This window comes from Cheilinus undulatus, linkage group 22, assembly GCF_018320785.1.
Source record: "Cheilinus undulatus linkage group 22, ASM1832078v1, whole genome shotgun sequence".
NCBI lineage: Eukaryota > Metazoa > Chordata > Actinopteri > Labriformes > Labridae > Cheilinus > Cheilinus undulatus.
The window spans coordinates 34,101,258-34,120,953 of record NC_054886.1 but is presented as its reverse complement, the minus strand read 5'-3'; the positions used below and the strand labels follow the sequence as shown (position 1 = coordinate 34,120,953).

Below are 19,696 nucleotides of genomic sequence, written 5' to 3'. Positions count from 1 at the left end.
TGGCATGCATGAACACAGGGGTCATGATGTGTGGAGGGTTTCCAGGCTATGTGGGCTCTGAAACGGAGCCTCCGTGTGTTTGTGTGTGCCCTCTGTAGGTCATCTGTGATGATGACTCAAACATCTGTCAGCTGTTATATTCGATCTCTCTGTGATGTCTGGGCTTTGGCTGCTGCTGTCTGTGAGAGATGAAATCTAACATTGATCGTTGACGTGTTTGACATTCACATGCCTCACAGGGGAGAAAAAGTCATTTTGTCTGTCAGCGCTGTATAAATGTTTGATGAACAACAGGACAAAGATTTTCACAAGTCTGCTAGTGCCTTAGAAAAATGTTTGATTGGGTTAAGAGACCCAAATGTCACTGTAGTATCATCCCAAGTCATCAAATATAAATGCAGATGTGAATAGGTCCTATCAGTGTCTGCTTCAGGATGACACGTTTAATATCTATTAAAAGAAACCTTTAGAGTCTTTTTAGTCAAGTTTACAGGAATTCTCAAGCATCTTTGTCATCGTCTCCGTCTGTTTAAGGCGCCATTTAAAGTCCGTTTCACAGAAACCATTAGTGTCAGCTCTGAGGAAGCATTTAGCATCTAGACAGGATACCCTTTAGTTTTTACCTCAAGGTTTTCATCAGCATCCATCTTTCAACATCAGTCTGATGTCGCTGTTCTAAGGTACCAAGGACAGTAAGTAGAATCAAATGAGTCAGCCAGATCCAGCTGAATTATCTGAACTTTGGGGTTTATAAAAGTGACTTTTGGGCTCTTCTTCTTTATGAGAAGAGAGGAAAGACGTGAAACAAACACCAGGATTGGGATACAAGAGTTAAGCTCGACACATGTCGATACGTGTGCAGCTAAGGTCAAGCTTGGCGAAAACCAAAAACGGTTCAGCACCACTATTTCAGTCATTGCAGGGATACTGTGAGCTGTTAGCAATGGTTCCCTACAGTGTAGCAGTTAGCGTGGGTGTCGCTATAGCGTAGCGGCACTTTTATCAGAACTGGACCACATTACTTTATAAAAGGAAAGGCAAAACGCCAAGCTGGTAGCTTTCGTGACCGATATTGGCCTGAGTTTGCTAAATTTACAGTTTGGGTTAAGTCGCACTTTAAGCCAGGGGTTCTCAACGTTGGGGTCAGGACCCCATTTGGGGTCGCGAGACACTGAGAGGGAGTCTCCAGATGCCTCAAAAAACCAAGAACATTTTTGAATTACACTGTTGCCATTTTATACCAATTTTATCTAATTGTAACCCATTTTAGCACTTTTTCCCACCAATTTTGCACATTTCAACATATCTTTGCAACTTAAAAACTATTTTTTGTCCATTTTAAACCCTTTCTACTACTTTGTTCTGCCTGTTTTTGCCACTTCTAAACCAAATCTTAACACTCTCTGCCTATTGTTGGGTCTGTTGACACATCATTGCCAGTATTAACCCCTCTTTACCACTTTTTATGCCACATTTCACAATTTGATATGCCCATTTTTGGCTTTTTCTGACTATTTCTGTCTCAGGTAACCCTTTTTTGCCAGTTTATATCATTTTTCCATCCCATTTCACCAACTATCTACCTATTTTTGCCACTTCAATGCCATTTCAGCCACTTCTGAATCCCCTTTTACCACCTTTTATGCCCATTTTTGTCTTTTTTTTTTGGTTATTTTTTGCTACTTTTATCTTATTTGTCATTTTCGACCCATTTCTGCTGCTTTTAAAATCTAATTTCACCACCTTTACCACCCTTTTTTGCCATTATTAACCAATTTGAGCTATTTTTACTACATTTTAATTCTGTTTTTAATGTGCATGGCTGTGTTCAGCCAACTTCAGGAACAGTGGGGGCCCTTGCTCACTGGCACCTTTATTTTGCGGGTCATGGGCTGATAAGGTTGAGAACCCCTGCTTTAAGCTACCAAAGGCTACCACCATGGTAGTGATTAGATTGGATGTAGTTATAGACAGCTGATGTTTCATCAGACCTAACCGTATCCTTAGTAAAACAAAAGCAACGAGCCTCACTGAAAGCTTCTGTTAGCAGAGATGTTTCTGTGTACCCTGATAGGCTTTGGCATGGATTTTGCCACCAACATGTTTCAGCGTTCCTTACAGTAGCACTAGCCTGTATAGCTCAGGTTAGCACTGGAGCTGTGCATGTCTGCCACCTCATTTTTCTTGTCTCTCTCTCTCTTGGCCCGTCTTCCAATCACCGGGAAAAAGACCTGCCCTTCCCAAACGCTTTCTGTGGGAGCTTTCCCAGATGAATGTGAAATAAACCCATGCTATGGAGATATGAAACAGTTGATTTGGCGTGTCAGATTAGACATGAAGAGCTGAACATGTTTGTTGCAGATATTTGATGAAAATGAAAACAGAAGTAGGTCTAGGGTAGAGCCTTGTGGAATGCCACTTTAAACCATAGTCCAACTGGACTGAGAACCATTGAAAACAACGTACTGACTGAAGGAAGGCCCTGAACCTGCAGAGAGCATTGTGATCTACACTAAAGGTGGAGTGAAATAGGAAGACAAAAGCCCTGCTGAGATCAATAAAAACTGTATGTGCAATCTGGCCAGAATAAAAAGCAGAAAACAGGTCATCGGTAAAATTTAGAAGAGCCGTCGTAGAAAACTTTAGACTGAAATTGGATTGGTATGGAGATGAAATATTACACTTATTAATGTAGTGAGGCAGCTGATTAAGTTTTTTTTTCTTGAAGATTATCACAAAATAAAAACTAGATGCATATTTAAGGGTTTTTCTCACTGATTTTTTCTACTAACTGTCAGCAGCAATAATTTCAGTTTGTTCCGTCTCGTGCCGTTTAAACTTACCTGAAATAATTAATGTGGTCTGGAGTGTATTTTTTGACTGAATGCAATGCAAAACCACACAATTCTTGATTTTCTCTATTTCCATTTTTCCATTGCATCACTTCTAACACTTTGTCGTGTACACTTGGCAGACCCTGCTCCTGAGAAAAATCTGCACCTGTCCATGATAAACCAAAGTCTGTTCATATCAGTCCATCACACCGGCAAGCCTCCAGCTCCAATTAGCCATTATAAATGGAGATGGAGTACAAAATGTGCAAAGATCCCACAAATTAGCTGGAGCATGGTGTTATTGGGATTGTTTTCTCCCACTAGCACCAGTATAAAAGGGTTTAACTGTGTATTTGTGGAAGCCTGCTGAGCCTAACACGTTTTTAATGAGCTGGAGAATCTCTCAACTTTGACTCCAATCTTCAAACAGGATTTAAAAGCACCAGAAGACAGGATCAGCACTTAACCAATCATCTGTTACGTTCTGCACCGTAAACAAATTTTCCCTCAGAGTATCAGCCTCAACACATGCTGACTGAGTCCTCTACCGCTCTTTTTGTTCCTAATGAGACGAGTGTGAAGAGGCGAGATTCACAAGTCCCCCGCCTGAGAAGTGTCAGAGTGTTCAAGTGATAAATTTCAAGCTGGTTCATAATTAATCTCACTTTTAGTGTCTTTTTATGGAGGCATGGTGGCTTTGAAAACAAAACCACAATTAAAAGTCGCCTTAAGGTAGTTAGAACTTAGCAAGCAGCAACGTCTATGTAATAAACTCCAGTGGACATTCAAGCAAAGGCTTTCTGCCTTCTCCATCATCTGGTAGTCAAAAATCAGAATAAACCTGGGTACATCTGGTGTTAAGATGAAGGTACGAGTCCATAAAACCAAACAAGCAACTCCATTTAGCCACAAAAGCATGCAAACTGAAGAGAAAGCACATTCTAATATTTAGTAAAGCTACTCAGGGCTTCAATGGCTGCCAAGAGCATGTGACCACTTCAGTGAGTTGTGTTTCTTAAAAATGGGTGATGTGGAAAATCATTGAAAGTACTGAGTTACCAAAGTTCAACAAATAAAAAATAAGCCCGATAAAGGGAAACGGCTGAACACAAGAGCACAATATCTTTACACGAGCTACTAAATACTGTTACAAACTATCTCTTCTGTCAACAGTTTGACTGTTTGATGCTTTAATGCACACTTCGAACAAAGCAGAAGAAGTTGTAATGAGGCAGAGACAAGTGAACAAACAGGAGTACAGGTGATGAGGGGGATTCTGCTCCTAGATGTAGCAGGGAACGATTTCAGCACCATGGACAGCATCACTAAGAACATGGATTTTAACCTGTAGTAAGAGCATTTCTATAGAAGCCAGGGCTGTAAATTAATACATTATTATTATTATTATTATTAGACAGTCAACATCATTTGTCTCTTTTACTCCATTTATTTAACAACCGTAACACAAAATCACTTTAGACTACCAAAAAAAAAAAAAAAGGAGAATAACTGACTTTTAAAACATGCAATTAAAAATGAAATTATTAACAATTAACTTTTAAAAATTAAGTGATCAATGCATTTATACTATGTACTGGTACTTTACTTCCTGTTTGGATAAAAGCTTTTCTTTTGGATCTTTTAAAGAATGAAGAGTTATTGAGAGATCGACAGTTATGACATTAGTTACAGAAAAAAGAACTTTCTACAGACAGCTAATCTTTATCGGCTCTACCTCAACTTTATAAATGAAAAGTATATATTTTATTAAGTTTAATTTACTGTATTAGATATAAGACCTCCAAAAAACACAACACCCACAAGAAAATGTTTTTTTAATTATTTAAAACAACATTTTTTCATTTTGAAAAAGAAATTACAATATGCTGAAATTATGAAAATTACCAGTGCCAGTCCTGTACAGCATGGTCCACTGTCCCCATGTGTAACACTAATTTTTATATCAAATTAAAATAATCATATTTAATGTTTTACTCGGCCTATCAACACTGAACAAAAACTGAAAGAAAGCTTCAAGATCAGGCTTTTCACAGGAAGTGATTGCAGTGCAATGCAACATGTTTGCCCCACCCAGATAAAACCCAGCCAGGAAAGAGGTGAAAACGCTTTTACTGTCTAAATCCAGAATTCAGTCTCAGTGTTTTCACATGTTTACAGCAACCTTATTCCCACATATCTAGGGTGTTAAAAAATAAATTTTGGATTTCACTTTACAGGGTCGTTAAGTGATCAACACACTGATACTATGCACTGATACTTCACTTCCTGTTTGGATAAAACCATTTCTTTTGGTTATTTTTAACCCTATAGAGCCCAGCATAGTGCCGGCGCTACGATAAGCATATTCATATTTGATTGGCAGTAGATGTAAAACCTGATAAGATAGATGCATCATTCATTTAACATATAAAATCTGGGAATTTACACAAACATTTCACACATTCACCATGTTTCAGAACAAAAACAAAAATCTTTATAAATGAGACCTACGTTGAATTAAACGCCATCATGTTATGACCTGTCACATGATTCTTGCATGTCCCTACCTGATAGCCCCCCCCCCACCAACAACAGGAAGTGGCATATTTTCCCAGGAGTTGTAGTTTTTTCTGTGGAATACACCTAAGAACATAGCCTGCACACTTCCTCGCCCCTACTTTTTTTTTTTTTTTTTTTTTTCTTTTACAAAAACACTCACACAACCCACACACACAAGACATACATCACACACACCTTTGACACTTCCACAAATATGTAGTTATGGCTTTCGAACTAATTAAAGCATCAGATGAAGAGTCCAACTACTCATCTGACTTGTTCTTTTTTTACAGGTTACAAAACTGACTACATCTCAAAAAGCAAGTTATGTACTGACTCCAAATAAATTTCCTGTGGTTCCAAAGGATATTGTGCAACTTTTTTACATTTACAAATTTGAGGGATACAGCTATGCAATTTCTCAATTTTGAAATTTATGTGAAAAAAACAAAAAGGATTTGTATTTTTTAAGGTTTATTGCACTTTTTAGCAATTTATTGTACCAGTTAAGACATAAGTCAATACATATTATTAAAATGGGATATAAGGGTTATATTGATGTTAAGAAAATAAAAACACTCTCAAAATTTGCGCAACAGTATGTTAAAATGTAAGAATATGTCCTGGTGGACTTGCCCAATTGGTTTTAAAGTTAAAGAATGAAGAGCTCTAGAAAGATCGACAGTTATGATTTTAGTTACAGAAAAAAACAACTTTCTACAGACGGAAAAATAAAATATGCAAAGTAAAGTGCTAGGCCTGAAAAGCAAACACTTGTTTTACCACACAAGAAAAAATGACATGAAAAATGAATGCGAAATTGTGAGGCCAAATTGTTTTTCACCCCTCTCTAGTTAATCCTGAATGAGCCATTAAAACATCCTACAGCCCAGAAAGGTCCTGGCGTTGACCTTGACTGCTGTGATTTTCTCTAAATTAATTCATGAGAGGACTAGAGCGCTCACTTCAACTCTTAACTCTTATTTAGCCTGTGTGCAGTCTACATAGTGAATCATGGCGAGAGACCTGAGTAGATGAAACCTTCTTTCACTCTCTCCAAAGAATCAATGATGGGACAAAGTATAAAACATGATTCCATGACAGCAGGAGCAGCAGTCCTGTTCAAGATAGATGAAGTTATATTATTCTACTGGTGATAAGAATTTTATTTTAATCACTGTTGATGAAGAATGCAAACATGTCCACAACAGTTAAACAGTAAATGTAGTCTACATCACTGGTTCTCAACCTTGGGGTCGGGACCCCTTTGTGGGTCACGAGACACTAAGATGGGGTCTCCAGTTGCCATAAGAAAACTAAGAATATTTTTTGAATCACACTGTTGCAACTTTGCAACAATTTTGTCAAATTGTTACCCCTTTTCATTAGTTTTTTTCCCGCTAGTTTAACACATTTTTGCCATTTAATACCGATTTTTGTCAGTTTTAAACTCTCTTCACCATTTTTGTTTGCCTGTTTTTGCCACTTTTGAACCAGTTCTTGCTACTTAAGCTTAATGTTGCCTCTGTTGACCATCATTGCAACCAATTATCCCTTATTACCACTTTTTACACCCCATTTTTCCAATTTAACCACATTTCATTATTTGAAATTTCCATTTTTGCTAGTTTCTGCCAATATCTACCTATTTTTTCGTTCGCAGTTAACCCTTTTGTTGCCAGTTTATATCATTTTTTCATCACATTTTTACTAAATTTCAACCTATTTTTGCCAATTTAAAGTAATTCCAGCCACTTTTTAACTCCTTTTATTCACTATTTATGCCGCTTTTTGCAACTTTAACTGATTTTTGCCTTTTTTTTTGTTTCCATTTTTATCGAATTTTTGCCACTTCTAACCCATTTCTGCTACTATTAAAACCCAATTTCACCACCTTCTCCACCACTTTTTGCCATTATTAACCCATTGTAGCAGTTTTTAAACCATTTCAATCCTGTTTTTAACAAAGGGAACTTTACAGTTTTAAGAGGGCTATTTTCAACACCAATGTTAAAAGAAGATATTTGTTTCTTTGATAAAAGTGGTTATTTTTTTTTTTTAACCCTCATGCCCTCCTTGGGCATTTTTGGCCATTTTTCTCAACTTTTTTTTTTTCTTTTTTTTTTTTAATTTGTGATCATTTTGTCAGTTTTACAGCTTGTGCCATGAATTTTTACAGGAACATTTCTTTCTAGTGACATTTTTGAAATCCAACATGTTTGACTCTTAAATGTCATTCATAATCTCTCAGTGAATTTTGTACCCTCTGGACACCTTGTACACATACAAAAAACTGCCATTAAATCTCCATACATCAATATTTTTTCCTACTTTATTCCGTAAATCTCTTACCTTTAGACCTATGCAAAACTACCAAACATTCAATAATTCTCAGAAGTAAACTTAGACAAAAAAACTCTTCATAATATAATGAGCAAAAATACCAGAATGTGGTGCATGGTCCTACAATGGGTAAATGGTTGAATCTGGTGGTATACGGTAAAAATGTCAAATTTCACTAGACTTCTTCACATTGAAATGCTGACATTAAAGAATGCATGGTTTTATACTGCAATGACAGTGAGATTAAAAAACCTGGTTTTAATGGAAGTCAATGGAGGCATTTTTGCCTCATAGATGTCCAGAGGATATATCTGACATTATGTAAAAAATATTAATGCAATCAAATCACATTTGTTGCTAATCTTTGACCCATCCAAGACTCTCATCAGCACTAAAGCCCCATCTTTCTACTATTTATTATATGGAAAATAATTCACTTTTTGTGTTTTTTTTTAGTAAAAAAATGAAATATTTCAAATAATCAAACTGGCATTAAAAGGGTTAAAATTCTGAGAATTATTGAGTTTTTTTTTTTTTTTTTTTTTTTTTTTGGGTAGTTTTGAGCAGGTCTGAAGTTGTTAAATAGATTTATGAAAAAAAAGGTGAAAAAAATATTGATGTATGCTGAATCAATAGCAGTTTTTTTGTACGTGTACATTTTTGCCTCAAAGGTGTCCAGAGGGTGCCCTAATGTTAAAGCTGGCACTACAAAAAAAAAAAAAGTAAATAAATAAATTAAAATAAATAAATAAATAAATACAGGTGCATTCAAATCACATTTGTTGCTAATCTTTGACCCATCCAAGACTCTCATCAGCACCAAAGCCCCATCTTTCTACTATTAATTTTATGGAAAATAATTCACTTTTTCTGTTTTTTGTAGTAAAAAATAAAATATTTCAAATAATCAAACTGGCATTTCAAGGGTTAAAATTCTGCGAATTAATGATTTTTTTTTTCTTTTAATCTTGAAAATTATTGAATGTCTGGTAGATTTGAGCAGGTCTGAAGTTGGTAAAGAGATTTATGAAAAAAAGGTGAAAAAAATTTTGACATATGGTGATTTAATGGCAATTTTTCTGTATGTGTACATTTTTGCCTCAAAGGTGTCCAGAGGGTAGTAAATTTAAGGAGGGTTAAGGTTAAATATGAAAAATGGATATCAAAGCTTACCTTTACCATGAACCATGGTTTTGCTGACCTCCACGGACCCCCAGTTTGTCTGGGCGCCAGAAAGCTCTCCCCTTTATCCCCCTTCATGAGCGGCCTTATCTCCACATGACTATTCTGAATTGTGCATGGCTGTGTTCAAACACTTTCAGGTACAGTGGGGGTCCCCGGTCTTTGGCACCTTTATTTTGGGGGTCCCGGGCTGAGAAGGTTGAGAACCACTGGTCTAGATAGTGGAGGAGGCTTGGTAAAACTGACAGACCCTAACACTGACATGAAGTCTCTAGTTTCCTTTAACTTCATCTCTCATCATCAGCCTCGTTGCTCTCCTCAGTTTAAACTGAAAAAGTAGATTCCAGGAAAAAAAAACGCCTGCCTAGCAGGATTTTCCCTTCTTGCTCATGCGTTCCCTCTCCTCCTCTCCACAGCTGTCACCAAATAAGAAACAAAAAGAATAATTTAATAAAGTGACATAAATAAAACAAAAATAATTAGATGGGGTACAGAAAGGGCTTTTCTTGCTGGAGTTTGTGGGGAGGATAAAACATCTTCTGATGTTCACACAAATCCTTGTATAGCCGGGAGCGTTTGTTGTTCAGAGAAGTGTCTGGAAAAACTGGATGTAAACTAAAACTTTCTGCTGGCTATTATTAGTTAATACGCCACACAAACACTCGCTGATGAACACACCCTGATTACTGTGACCTGAAAAAACACGGAGCTGTTTTTGCCTTTGGAGTTTGTTGAAGTTTTTGTTGATTTAATTGGTAAAATCAAACTTTAGGCAACATCACCTTAGAGGTTCTCTGTCCATATTTTCTGCTCTGTTCATGAGATAACTTATTTATAACTTGTTCAGCATTCTGTCTACACAGATATGGAGGGATTACAGCATGGCAGACACTGTTGATAAAAACAGTTAACACCAGCTGAATGAGTTTACTCCCAACGAGCACTGATTGTTAAATCTAACCATAATGGCAGTACTTGGGCCTCTAGCAGACTTTTCAATGATTTATTTCAACTTTGAAAGTAAGAAAATTATGTCTATCCCATTTCCACAGAGAGCCCTGGTCACCTGCTTTTAGCACTGTGTAACTTTGATAGCAGTGGTATGGCTAAGGCCGGGCATACACTCTGACCTTCTGACAGACATGGTGTAATGTCAGCTCACACTGTGCCACTGAATCGCGTATGATGCACGACCGTTGCGCTGGATTTATGTGCTTATATTACACCGTTCATGACTTGAGTGCTCACAGTGTACACCTAAAGTCAGCAAAGACTCCTGCTATCTATCGCTCTATCCCACACATGCAAACATCATCATGTCAGCTGGTAGGAATATTTCCTGCTGGTGTCATGATGATTTAAGATTCTGTTTGATAGTTTGCAAAGAAAAAAAAAGCCCCAAAGTTGAGGATTCTGCTCGAGCGTCTGCCCTCGCTGTGGGAATGTCTGGAGTTGTACGACCACTATATCAAACATGTCAGAAATCCATCTGACTAGTCAGGAGCAGCTGGTCCGGCTGTAGTCGGGTCATGGTCGGCCATTGTAAACAGCATGACAAACGACGCGTGATCTGACTGAAAGTCGGCGCGACTTCCAAGTGAGTCATGCGTCTCAAAATTAGTGACTAAGTCAGATGAACGTGTACTCCCAGCTTTAAGGCACAAGTTTACACACCAGCTGTAAGCTAAAAAGAAGCCAGTTAGTCTGTCTCCGAACAGAGAGAGTGGCAAAGCAACTATGGTAGCTTTACTGGTAGGTTTTTTGCAGAGCTACGGATGCGTGCTACTGTGTTTTGATGCTCTGATTGGTGATGAAGGTGACGGACAGAATGTTCACCTTCTAATATTTTTTGTAGAGGTCCTGCCTTTCCCAAACACCTGGATAGCAAGCTTTCCCAGATGAATGTGAAATATCCATGCAATGATATATGAAACAGTCTAGGTTCCTATTTGCATGGAAAAATTTTAACTTTACCTTCAAGACCGATAACAAAACTGTTAACAAGAACTGAAAACTCTGTCCCAGCTTTCCCTGATAGTTGTTCCATTTCTCGGCTAGTTTATCTGTATGTCAGGCCTGTGATTGACTGGTGACGGTCCACGGTGTACCCCCGCTTCTCACCCAGTGACAGGTGTGATTGGCTTCATCCATCATCTACACCCCTGGATGGGATAAGGGGTGTAGATGATGGATGAATGGATGGCTCTTCCATTTCCCTCAGCAGCTGTCCACCCAGTAAGAAATGGCTGTAAAGATGCTGAGAAACCCATAAGTCGAAACAGCAATATTGATCATTATATGTGGAAAGTGAAAAGACTGCTGCCGTGTTTTTGTGTTGGTACCCTCACTTGTCTCTGACAGTTACACAGCTCATTAAATGGAACTTTTGCATTTTCTACTTTTTTTAATCTTATGCAACAACAGAAGTTAGAAAACTCAGAGCTGACAACAGAAAAGTCGCAGAACTTTTTCAAAAGGAGCTTAAGAACAACAACATGTAAATCAAAGTGTTGCTCTGGGTGTTTTATGGTTAGTCTAAAGGTTTAAAAGTGTTTCTGCAGCGTGTTTGAGAACAGAAACAGCCTCAGATGAAAAATGTTGTGTAAATGTAGCATAAAGAGACTACCTGCTCTGTCAGAGACTCTTCTTTGTTGTATTCATGAGGGAAATGCAGTACGGGGGGGAGGGTGATGAGTCAGAGGAACAGCCACAAACACAACATTTAAAATCAAAGCAGAGATGAAGCAAGAGATAAACTTTTGACAGACAAATGCTGAAGAGTTCTGTTTACTTCTAGATGTAAATATGGACAGTAAATGACAGAACTTCCTTAAAGGAGGTAGGAAGAACAAAAAAACACACACTGTGATTGTAATGGCGCCAGGTCGTCTCCACACATGCGGATGAAGTGTGGAGCTGAAATCAGCCAGCTGACAAGCACCACGAAAATAAAAGTCACTCTTCTGTATTTAAAAAAAAAAAAAAAAAAAAACGTCCTCAACATAACTACCTTAGTGTATCGATGATGGTTTCTGTTTATTTTAAACACTTTATGGGGAAAAGAATGGTAGAAGCAGAATGATTTTTCTCAGCCAATCAGTGGCAGTCAGGCAGTGTCACAGAAACGGACACCACACCCTCTGACCAATCAGAGTGGCTCAGAGTGGCTCAAACTTCCTGTTCCCTCCAGAACTTGCATAATGCAGTTCTACATGTCTTCTGGTCCCAAACAAACGGCCCTAGCATCAGAATTAACCGTGATAAGATGATGAAACCCTCACATAAAGGTGAACAGTAGTGCTCATTGGTATGATAGGATATATTTGCATTTGCAACAGAAATTTTAGCATTGAAATACAGGAACCATATTTTTACATATGCCCACTTAGAGGTGTAAAAGAGTGACTATGTGGAAGGGTCAAGTCCAACCCTATTAAGGGTACTTTATTTACAAATAACTCATTATAAGAGAAATCTCCTCTACAGTTACTTAAAAGTTAGATATTACCACTAATTTTTAAAAGTCAAAAAGTGATCCAGTGGTACATTTTTTCAAATTAACAGAAATTTTCAAGTTATAATTATCAAAATAGGTAGGAATTTTTGTCAGTTTTTTAAACATTATAAAAGTTTTACTATAGTTGTGTGGTTCAGTTTTCATTTTCACTGTTAGCCGTATTTATGCTTCGATTATTTCAGAAATGTAATATTTGTGATTTTTTTTTATGGTTTCTGGTGGAATAATAAAGAAAACTAACTGGTGTAAATAATGAATTGTATTTGATTTTAGTCAGTTTACAACAGTTAAACAGTTTAGTAAACTTAAAAAACATCAATCAGTTCTTATAATACCTGCAAGTCTCGTCACTGCTAAATATTATAGTTGTTCTGATGGAAATGACATAAAACTTGAAGTAACAGCATTACATTAACAGTATTCTGAAGCAAGTCATGTCGTTCTTCAAAATAATATGTAATTATTATCATTCTCATTTGACTCTATCCATCTTATTCCTGTAAATCTGAATATGGGCGAAACTTATGGTGCTAAGGCGGAAGTAGATAAATACATGTATTTTAATACCGCAGCTAACGATAGATGCTAACTACGAATGACAGTTGTTGATAGGAATTCACCTAAAATTTGCAAATATTAATATATTTTTGTAGTCACATGTTCACATTGTTTGTTTTGTAAGCTGTAAGTAAATAAGGAGGATACCACATTATTCCTGGGGGGTCTACTGTAGCGAATGTGGGTGGAACATCTCGTACAGTAACAATTATAGCAAAATACAATTCTTCCACGGGTTTACTAAAGTCATTTAGCATCAACAGTGGTGGAATAAGGATTTCAGCAACCCCACAAACTAGAAATGTTATCTTAAGTTGGTGTCCAAACTCAGTTAACAAAACGTGATTGTCTATTACTATACTGATACGGAGCTAATAAAGTTAGCTAAATATGCTTGTCTAGGTTATCCGAGCTAATGTCGTCACTTTGTACTGTATAGCAGAGGGCAGAGAAATAATAATATCGTCCTGTTTGAGGTGAAGCAGTCAAAAGTTACATTTAATGTCCAAATTACTCTAATAATCACATTTCACATCTCATATTCAATGCAAAGTCTCATTTAGTTGCACCCATATTTTACGCAAAGAATCATGGGGACTAGGAAAAAGGTGGATCTGTATTTATTTTCTATTTTTAGCTTCTTAATATTCATTCATATTATGATTTGATTTTAAATTTTCCATAAACAACCAAGGAGCCATACGTGGTTACTTTGTTGACCTTTATTTTTTTTCACCATTATATATACAAATCTTTGAAGTTAATCACAGTTAATCTCACCCTTTTTAGAGCATTTTAAAAGTCCACTATTTTTCATTTTAAACTGCTTTTGTGTCATTTTTTGCTCTTTTTTATGACTTCCTGTTTAAATAAAGACACGCTTTATTGGTTGACTGAAGATTTTAACATGAACTCGATTAGGAAAAACAGATTGAAAATTAAATATCAGAACATTAAAAAGGCTCAGATGCCTTTTGATTTGTCTACTGAGCTGTTTATATATACATATATATATAGATATATATATATTTTTAAATCGTTTCAGTCTATTTTATGTTTTAAGGGATTTTTAAAGGTTGTTGTTGTCAAGTGTTTAGTTTTTATTCTTTTATTCTATGTACAGCACATTAAAGTGCTGATCTGAGTCCTCATCGATACCACTGTCAATACTTTCTATAGTTTGACTGAAAGAGAACGTAAGGTTAAATATTTAAACTACAAGTGTTCTTAGCTGAATAGAGCTTGAGGTAAAAAGCTATGATTCAGTCTGTCACATCTTTTGTATATCCCTCAAATACAAACACACATTCACAACTGTATTTACTGACATTTGTCATCAAAGAACTAAATTTCCCTATTTTTATGTGACATTTGAACAAATCATTACACAAAAAATACCGTTGTCTAATTTTCTGAGGTTACCTGAATGCATCATACTTCCCGTCTTCAGCTCGTAAAGTCCACTAAGTAACTCCAATTTTTCAAGTATTTCAGTGCGTGTCCTAAAAGGCGTTGCATTAAATAAAGGGGTACGTTTTATTCATGGAAAAACTTGTTTGCTTTTTGTCACTTTAGTTAAAGTCAACCAGGAGTACCTTACTAAAGAAGGCTTTAGGAAAGCAGACAGTTTTCTTAGGATTGTGAAGCGGCGACAAACACGCCAGCGTCCTCACACATCCGGCGCATGCGCAGTCAAAGTCAAGCACCACACCTTACAGGCTTCAGTACGTCCAAAACTCTGCAGCTAGAGTTCTCACCCGCACTAGACCCTGGCAACACATCACTCCGACCCTCATCCACCTCCACTGGCTCCCTATCAAGTCCCGTATCAACTACAAAGTCCTCCTCCTCACATACAAATCTCTCCATGCTCTGGCTCCCCAGTACCTTTCTGATCTCCTCCATCCATACACACCATCCCGCAACCTTCGATCTTCAGACACCGGCCTACTTTCCATGCCCAAAACCAAACTCCGAACCTATGGAGACAGAGCCTTCAGTGCTCACTGAACACTCTTCCTGCAGACATCCGTAGCGCTCCATCTCTGGACATTTTCAAAAAACGTCTCAAGCACCACCTGTTCACCACAGCCTTCAGTCTTCACTAAACCAGCCCTTACACTCATCCTACCCCTCACATAGTTTGTCCATGTATATGTGTTCCTGTAAAGCGTCCTTGGGTTTCTTGAAAGGCGCTATATAAATTCAAGATATTATTATTATTATTATTATTAAAGAAGTCTTTTCTGTAGTGTTACTTCAAACCAGTGGCATATTAACAGTCCAAACAGTATCCAGAATGCAGTGGGCTTTGTATGGTTTTATCGTCTTTTTAACTCTTTCTGCACAGGTTCAGACACCACAGATGCCAAGACTTTCTGAGTTTCAGACCCTCCATGTGTAATAATCCCTCAGTGTCATGGTTGGGAACAGCTTAAAGAGTTTTAAAAGATCAGGGTCAGGGTGTTAATTTGAAATGTTCCTTGATTGAATCCACCGGTCACGTCTGCATGTTTTATTTTGGGTCTAGTTGCAGGCTTGTTTTCTGATGGTCACTAATGTCCTCTTGAACGGTGCTGCAGATGTCACATATCGTCTCCTTTGACCTGTCTGACATGTGTCTGCTCTGGTGTTTGTCACTGTGCATGAGGACCAGACTGGTTTATCCTCGGGCCTTCGTCTGTCTGTGAGTTTGATGCAGAGAATCCAGGACTCCTTTATTAGAAACGACCCAGGTCAGGAAGCCTGAGGTTTTCTGTGAAGCCCTGTGTCTGCCAGTAAAAGTTAGGAGAAGGGATCTTTCTGAACTACAGAACTTTGAGCCGGTGATAAATCCTCATTAGCATGTCAGTTTGGCTTTTTTTTGGAGTGGTGCTTAAAATGAAAATCAATTTTCAATTTCACTTGGGTAATAGTAGCATGGAGCCTCTGAGAGGTTCTGGAGTTTCTCCTGCTGTAAACAGAGAGGCCGACATCAGAGCTAATGGCTGTTCTCAGTCCTGAAAAAGTCTCCTCACTTGTTTGGAAGTTGTTCAGTTTGCAGCATGGAGCTCTCAGTGAACCGCTGGGAGCTTTCTCTAAAAGGAGCAACAACGTCATGGAGCCTGCAGCCTGTGTTGACTGGCTGAGCTTCAGATCACATTAAGGAATGTTGATAATGAGGCTGAGAGGAAGACGCACACTCCTCTCATTCAGGAATCAATGTTAGAGGAAGAACATGGATGTGCTTGACATTTAGTCTAGTTAAGATTTTTAAGGGGACTAAAAAATAGAATCATTGGTGACAAAAACTCTGAGAAAAAGTGAGTGAGTGTTTTATGTGACAAGAAGAGACACAGGTTATTCAAAGTTACGTAACTTTTACTTCTAAAATTGTAGCCTTTTCCTGTTGAAGCCGTTCCAATGATCCTTTCCATTCCTTCGTAGCTCTTATGGAAGCTCTTCTTGGAGAGTCCTTAACTTTGGTTGACTTTCCAGGGTCTTTAAAGATTAAATGGCTTTTTATCCATTTTTAAATCATTTTTGCCAATGCTAACCACTGTTTTTCCAGAATGACTGGGACAGGCTGTCAACCAATGGCAGGCTGTTCCATCATGCTGCATTAAAGTGCACATGTCTAACTAGGTAGATCATGCAGACACAGCCTGAAGAGACAGGAGCCTATGATGTGGCCCACTGTGTCACAGCAGGCAGGGGCTTTTTTTTTTTAAAACCATATAGAAGATTAAAATAATGATGAGGGTTGTTACAATACCGTTAGCAGCAAGAACAAAATAGCGAAGAAACATCACATTAATAGGAATAATGAGAATAGTAATAATCTGACAAAAACATAACAATTTAAGAAAGGGGAAAAACAAAACAAAAAACTAAACTAGGAACATTATTACCAAAAAAAAAAAAAAAAAAAAAACAACAAAAAAAAAAAAAAAAAAAAAAAAAAAAAAAAAAAAAAAAAAAAAAAAAAAAAAAAAAAAAAAAAAAACAACAACAAAAAACTAAACTAAAAACTAAACTAGGAACATTATTACCAAAAAAAAAAAAAAAAAAAAAAAAACAACAAAAAAAAAAAACTAAACTAAAAACTAAACTAGGAACAAAAAAAAAAAAAAAAAAAAAAAAAACAACAAAAAAAAAATAAAATAAAAAATAAACTAGGAAAATTATTACCAAAAAAAAAAAAAAAAAAAAAAAAACTAAACTAAACACTAAACTAAGAACATTATTACAAAAGCAAAAAACAAAACAAAACAAAACAAAACAATATATATATATATATATATATATATATATACTAAAATAAGTAAATAGATAAATATATTTGCCTATTTCAAAAGATGAAATTCTGAAGTATACAAAAGTTTGCCAAAGTACAAAAGTATATGGACAGATAGACACTAACCAGAGCATACTGCAACCACACAAAGAGATCATGATCTTCTTTAAAACAGACCAGAATACTGGCACAAGTACAGCCAATGCAAAACCTCAAATTTTGTAAATATGTCAACATGTTGAATTTTGTTTCCACAAAATGATTTTTTTCTTGCTCTTTGGTTCCAAAGAAGCGGCAGAATAAATTTCATTATTGATAACTGTGTGTCACATGAAAATCTTTGAGTTTTAATTTCCATTCAGTTTCTCTTTTGTCTTTATAGTCTTATATGTTTTTAAAAATGCAAGCGACATTGCCGCAGCAAACATATTCTTAAATCGCAGGTTTAGAGGATGCTGACTGTGAACCACAGGACGGATGTTTAATGAGCTTTTTAAGACAAAAAGTCCAGATGAGACAAAATGGTTAAAGAGGAGATTAGGGCTTGAGGGGTTATACTGATAAGCATGGGCGGAGCGGGGGGGGGGGGCTTATGGGGCTACAGCCCCGAATGTTTTCTTAAAAGCACCGGATCTTTCAGGTTGGTTGGAAGTGTGTTGTTTATGGCCTTGCTGATCACAGCATGGAAATGTAATTTTTAAAGTAATTTACAAAAACAGATCCCTGTTTTTTTTTTTTGTTTTTTTTTTACTTTCAAGAACGTATGTATGGGGGAGGATAAGGGACATTTAACAAAAACAAAAGTATTGCTATGCATTTTTTTTAAAAAGATTATATAAAATGACAGAAGTTTGACTTTTTTGCAGAATTAAATAAAAAGCATGCCAGTTTTTTTCACCAAATTTCTACCTTACCTATGCAGTGTTACTTAAGATATAAACTTATATAGAAATATAAGCAATTTTAGGAGGCAGAAGTGAAAATTATTGGTTGTATCATGATTTTAGAATGATAATGACATTTTTAGCTTAGTTAGGTTAAGAAAAAAAATGATCTTACCAATTAAGTATTTTTTTTTTTTTTTTTTTTTAGGTTGAACAGCAATTTTTTCATGTAAATGATGTGTAGACTTGTTGGCATTTTGAATTTAAATTTTTATTTAAAAGTGCACAAAAATAGTGCAATAAACTGGCCGATATGCAACAAAATTCTAGTGGAATGCCCACCCCTCGGCCATCTTTGTTTGGGCTTAGCCCCGGATTTTAAACATGTCTGGCTCCGCCCCTGCTGACGAGTAAACTAAAATTATAATAGAACAGTAAAAAATAAAAATCATTTTTGGTTAAGTTGAAATTCCACTCAGTTGATGCTGATTGGTCTGGTGGTTCTCTGACCAGGGTCTAGCATTTGAGCTTGAAGCTTAACAGGATAGATCTGCCTGATAGACTAAATCTGATTAATACATCACCAGGGTCCTGACTCTACAACAGGATATCTCACCAAATACCCAGCCGCCTTGGTATTAGAGTTTAAATCACAGAAAAATCCAGCAATAGCAGTACAACTGTCAACAACTGCTTTGTTTGGTCTGTAACCAGTCTCAGCACTGTCATTATCAGGTGGTATGCCTCCTGCTGTAGCATCATTATACAGCTTAGAACTGAAATAAGTCTTTCAGTATGAACTAAAAAGTTCTGACACCTCACCTTCAACAACCTCCAAAAGCAATTTTATGAGCCTTTGATTTAACACACTGGAATGATCTCTACTTTGATGTAGTCACATTCATTTTGTCCTCGAACGCCTGTACGTGCATGACAGTCTTATGGTGGGCCATCTGTCACATCCAAATGGGACAGACCTGGTTTTACTTACATTATTCAAGAAAGTCACTAATGTCAACAAAAATCTTTCAACAAGGCAAATATGTGGAAATCCACAGATTTGAACGACTTTTCTTCAGACTTCTGTTCATGTTGTTGCTTAAAAGTCTGTGGGTAAAGTTTTAGAGAGTGTTGGCAGAAATGTCACGGCCTTATCCTTTATTGTTAAAGTTTGATGGAGTGAAAGATATTCTGCTGTACTGAGGCTAAAACTGAGAGAAATGTGGAGAGAAGTCAGGAGAGAGAGTGATGAAAGAGGAGCGGCGCCGCAGCATCCATAAGGTGAAATGAACTCGACGGCAGTGAGAGCGTTTTCAGTTTTGTACCCCAGAGGAAAAGCAGGAGCAGGCAGTCGATCAGACGGTTAGTGATAAACAATGAAGTAGGCGAGTGAGCGCTCCACTGCCTCGCCCACAGCCTCGTCTGCTCTCTCTTTCTCATTATTTCCCCATTTCTGTTCGTCTAAATGGGAACAGTAGAGGCTGTCTCATTACTGAACAACAGACTATATTCTGCTGTTTATAGACACTTTAATTACACTGTA

The 19,696-nt window shown here is 37.0% G+C and overlaps 1 protein-coding gene across 1 annotated transcript in view; it reads left to right on the top strand.

Moving 5' to 3' along the window:
* The window catches only part of npy2rl (neuropeptide Y receptor Y2, like), a 37,695-nt gene that overhangs the window by 2,294 nt on the left and 15,705 nt on the right, over nt 1–19,696 (top strand). The gene's annotated exons all lie outside the window — the stretch shown is intronic.